The sequence below is a fragment of the Triticum dicoccoides genome, chromosome 4B (genome assembly GCF_002162155.2).
Source record: "Triticum dicoccoides isolate Atlit2015 ecotype Zavitan chromosome 4B, WEW_v2.0, whole genome shotgun sequence".
In the NCBI taxonomy this organism is placed as follows: domain Eukaryota; kingdom Viridiplantae; phylum Streptophyta; class Magnoliopsida; order Poales; family Poaceae; genus Triticum; species Triticum dicoccoides.
Window position 1 is genome coordinate 624,478,291 of NC_041387.1, and position 5,510 is coordinate 624,483,800.

A 5,510-nucleotide genomic window follows, 5' to 3' on the forward strand; every position below is an offset into this window, starting at 1 on the left:
GCGCCCTCGCCCGACGCTGTCGCCGCTCGCAGCCCTGCCCCGACGGGCGCCGCCCCGGCCCTGCCCCGACGCCGTCGCTGTTGCCGATCGCCGCCCTGCCCCGACCCTGCGCCCCTGTCCCTCCTCACCTTGGTCCGGCGGCGCCCTCCCCTATTTTTTTTAATATGTGTGATAATTGTTTTTGTTCATATATATGATGATTTTTTTATAGAATATGATGTTTTTTTCAGATTATATGTATATGATTTTTTTATAGAATATGATGTTTTTTCTTTTTTATAAAAATGTATATATGTTTGTATGTTCTTTGTGTATATATGTTCATATATGCAAAAGTTAGATTTAGTACATTTTAGGTTAGTTTAATTTTTAGAAATTTTTTAAATATCTAGCTAGGAAAGGAAGAAGAAGAAAAAGAATGAGAGGAGAAAAAGGAAAATAAGAAGGAGAAGAAGAGGAGAGGAAGAAGAGGAGAAATAAATAAGAAGAGGAAAAAAGAAGAGGAGAAGAAGAAAGGAATAGAGGAGAAAGAAGAAAAAAATAGAAATTCTTTTTCTATTTTTTTCTTCTTTCTCCTCTATTCCTTTCTTCTTCTCCGATTCTATTTTTTTCTTCTTTCTCCTCTATTCCTTTCTTCTTCTCCTTTTTTTCTTCTTTTTTTTCTTCGATTGCTTCTCTTCTATTCCTTTCTTCTTCTCCTCTTTTTATTTCGTCTTTTGTCTTCTTATTTTTTATCGGGTATGTCGTTGTTGATATACCCCCTCCCGAGAACTTCAACACGAGGGGGGTACCGATATACCCCCTCCCCGATAACATTATTTTCCCATGTATATGTATGTCGCGTCATTGTCGATATAACCCCCTCCCGGATAACTTCAACATGAGGGGCGATCGATATATATACCCACTCTCGACCGTGATAACTTATACCACGGGAGCACCCCCCCCCCTCGGCCCTCTCGCTCGACCAAAACTCTCGAGGACACCGAAACCCTAGAGAAAAAACGATGTTGGTCTCCTACCCCCTCCCGCCGCGCCCCTACCCGACAAACTCTCTCGAGGCCACCCAAATTTACCAAGTTAAAAGAGCGTTGTCGTCGAGGCCACCCCAACCCTTGAAGCGTTGTGTCGAGGCCACCCCAAACCCTTGAAGCATTGTCTAGGCCACCCCAAACCCTAGAGAAGCAGCGTCGAGGCCACTAACACGATTCCTTATTGTGATTAGCTAGCTAGTTCTACGTTTGCCACTAATATATATCCATCTGTACCATGTTTGAATAATAATTGACATGTTGTAAATATTTGCAGAAACTATGGAGCACTCCGAGACGAAGCAACAGAAGAGATGTTGGGGGAGATAATCGCACAAGGAAGTGATGTCATCTTGTCGTTTCTCAACAACATCGATGGTCAGGAAGGACCGGGTGAAGAAGAGAGCTATGTTCATGATGGCTCCGGTGACCCATTAATGCCAGTACAAGAAGAGGGCTATGTTCATGATGGCTCCGGTGAACCAATGGAGGTACAAGAAGGAAACCGTGATGACGACTCGGGTGACCGAACCGAGTCCGGCCAGGTATATATATATTAGTTAAGCCCGTGCTGACTAGTTAATTGATGCATTCATTGTTTTCATATGTACACATATTAATTAACTCTCGTCTTTCTTATTTTTTCTCTAGCCCTCCGGATCGAGCTCAACTTCGGTAAAGAAACGAGGACTGAAGAAAAAGTTGCGCTCGGATGAAAGGTTTGAGATCACAGCAATCGCGCGTGATAGCAAGCCGATTGAACCCATCCGGACAAGGGATGCATTTCGTGCTCAGTGCGGGGTTCTTGTTAGGGACAAGATCCCAATCAGTATCCAGCAATGGTTAAAGCCAAAGAACGAAGACCCTGAGGTGCCGACGTCTTATGTCTCCGATATGCAGAAAGAAGATCTTTGGACAACGCTTAAGGCAAATTTCACCCTACCGCCAGAGGAGGATCCAGAGAAGCCAGTTAAAGAGGAATTGATTAAGTCTCGTGCTCTTAAGAAGATGGAAGAACTATCCAGGAGGTGGAAGAATGAGATGAAAACGTTTGTCGACAAAGAAGAGAAACCAGAATTCACCGGTCGGTTTGAGAAGATCAGAGATCAATGGCCCGCATTTCTGGCCCACAAGACATCGGAAAAGAGTAAGAAGATGTGAGCGACAAACAAGAAAAATGTTGCGAAGAAGAAGCGTCACCATCGCTCGGGGTCAAGTGGTTACCTCAAAGCCCGACCTTTGTGGGACAAGGCTGAGAATGACCTGATTGCTGAAGGGGTCGAACCAGAGACATTGAGATGGCCAGACTGTTTCCGGACTTGGTTCTTCGGGGTTGGCGGCACCTTGGACCCTGTATCAGGGAAGTGCATTTGGATGGAAGAGCAACTGTGAATACCCGTCAGGAGGCTTCGGGAGTATATCGAGAAAGCGCAGGAAGGGACGTTCGTTCCAGACAGAGAGAACGACGAGCTCACAATGGCCCTCGGGAATCCTGAGCACCCTGGACGGAGACGAGGCACGCCAGGCTCCCTTTTGTGGAAGGTTGGGTTTCCGGATGCAGGGGGTTACAAAACCCAGGAGAGGAGGAAGAAAGTGGAGCATAGCCAACTGCAGGCGCTGCACGAAAGGGTACAAGGGCTAGCGGAAGAGAAGCAGATCGTAGCAAACGACCTGCCGAAGCTTCCCCTGAAGCTACCCCGCCATCTCAGCGGAGAAGCAGCATGGTTTCCACCGAGTAGACTCAGCAGCTGAAGCCTGTCTTCATGGGCTACCCCGTGGATGCTATCACAGAGTCTCAACATTGCCACCTTATGACGCGATGGATGACATTGAAAGTCAAGGCGGCTGTTGGCTCTGTTATACCTAATGAACCTGGCTCAACCTACCACGACCAGCCGATTCCAGAAGGATATGCTAGGGTGATGGTGGATCAAATAATGGACGGATTTGAGGACCTTGAGCTTGACCACCCTACGGGTGAAGGGGAGATTTGGCTAGGTTCTTCTCTGAAGACTCCATGCCTATGGAGGAAGGAGCTCATCAACCTTCCGAATTGGACGCCTCCGCCTCCGCCTCCTACTCCGGCGAGTCAGGGCACTCCGCCTCCTCCTCCCCCTCCTCCGGCGAGTGATCAGGGCACTCAGCCTCCTTCTCCGGCGCGTGGCGGCACTCCGCCTCCTTCTCCGCCTGCGCCGGTGCGCCCGAGCAGCCAGCTGCCTCCTCCTTCTCCGCCTCGCCAGCAAGGGCAGAAGAGACCCGCCGCCGCCCCGGCTGCTCCGGCGCGTCGTAGTCCTTCTCCTCCGCCTCGTAAGCAAGCACGAAAGAAGACAGCCGCAGCCGCTCCGTCTGCTCCAGCTTTTAGCAGTACAGCCAGAGGTGGGAGGCAATACAGATACGGTCCATCTCTCAGGCCTCTAGAGAAGTTACCGTATGATAGGACCGAGGAGGAAAACGTGAAGATCGTGCGGACCGAAGTGAAGGACTTCTTTGAAGGGTTGAAAGCAAAGAGACATCCACCTCCGGAGGAGAAGGTAGATCCAGTGAAAGCAAAGCGCACTATCGATTCCCTGAGGAAACCACCAAAGTCTCCACTGAAAACCAACTATGAGCGCATTACTGAAAAGGCATATCTCCAAGCGGAGCGGTCGGGAAGTACTGTCAGTGATCAAAGGTTAAAAGAACGAGCAGCTGGGAAAAAAATTGCCCAGCTCGGCGAACAAGCAAAGCAATCGTGCCCCCCGCTCAATGTGTCTAGCGACATCGTCGCTAATGCTCCGGGGACGGTGCCCAGTTATAACAATATTAGAGATTACCTACCTAAGGATGTACATTTTGATTTCTTGGAGGTGGACGAACACAGATACGAGTACGGGAAGCCTCTCGTCAAAGATGAAAAATCTCTAACAACGATGATGCGAAGATTCCATAATTGGTACATGAAAACCTGCAGAGAGTCTGGGGGGACGAATACTTTGTATCTGAGAATTAAATAGGAGCACGACCTCGTTGGAACTGATATGTTGCCTGTTCCATTTGAGGAGTTCTTCGAGTTCTTCAATCAAAAGGCACTCGATAAATTAACGGTCTTTTGCTACTGTCTGTAAGTACTATTTATGTCATTAAGTCTCTATATATAGCTCGGCTCTTTCATTGCATGTATTTATAATTAATTATCCTCACTATATTATGCAGATTAAAGATTGTCGAGTGCAAAAAACAAGAGATGTATGATATTGGGTTCATTAACACAAATATCATAGATGAATTTCAGGTTACAAAGAAGGCCGAAGAGGCCGAGGCCAACTTGCTACAATCGTTGATCAAAAATCAAAACAAAGATTTAATAATCGTTCCTTACAACTTCGAGTGAGTGCTACTATCGTGTGCATATTCGGTTTCCCTTATTACTCGAGCGAGGTTATAGTAATGTAATTGATGAGTTATGCATGCGTGCGCAGCTTCCACTATGTTCTTCTGGAGATTAAGCTTGAGCTGGGACTAGTAACCGTCTTAGACTCGAGACGAAAAGATCCCGAAACCTATGCGGACATGACTAAAATGCTCAACAAGTAAGTTCAATCGATCATTATCGTACCATATCGACAACTTTTTGTTCATTTCCTGATATCACAAGTAACAATAATTATTTTCTTTGTCTTTCGGGTTTTGGAAATAGTTCACAGCAGAAGCTCCGGGACTGCCAAAGGAGCTGCGATATACATACCCGAAAGTAAGTACTACTAGCTAGCTAGTTGCGCGCATCTTCCGTTGATTCTATAGCTATACTTTCATCAATGTCATTTATAATGCTTCATTATCAGTTTGATTGACCTCTATTTCTCGTAAAGTGCTTGTGGTAGGAACAAGGGAATGATTTCTGTAGATACTACGTGTGCGAGTTCATCTACAACGCGACTTTGAAAAATAAGCGGGGCTACTCTAAAAGACAATATGAAGTGCCTAAGCAATAATATTCACAATTTCATTTTATTACACCATCATTTCTGTTGAGTTTCATTCATATATATGTATTAACCCCCTTCTTCAAATTAGACGTGGCAGATGCGGAATGAACTCCTACCACAAGATCGCATGAAAGCAATTCAAGAGGAATTGGCGGGATTCTTTCTTGACCACGTCATCAATAAAGCCGTAGAATACCATGTGGAAGTTGATTTCAAATGCTAGGGGATTGTAAGAGATCTTACATATTGTATATGTATGTAGCCAGTAGTGTCGGATAGATAATAGGAAAACTTATTGTTCGACCAATCTCTCGGAGAAGGAGAGGTTGATCGATCACTTCTCTCGGTATGCATGATGAACTTCTGTACTTAATGGTTTCCTTCACTTTCTTACTAGCCAGCGTGTCGAGGGCCTTTCTATGTACAGTACGTAGGGTCGACCAAGCACAGACATAAGAGAGGACACTCCTCTCTATTAATTAGCTAGCTAACACAATATATGAAACACCTAAAT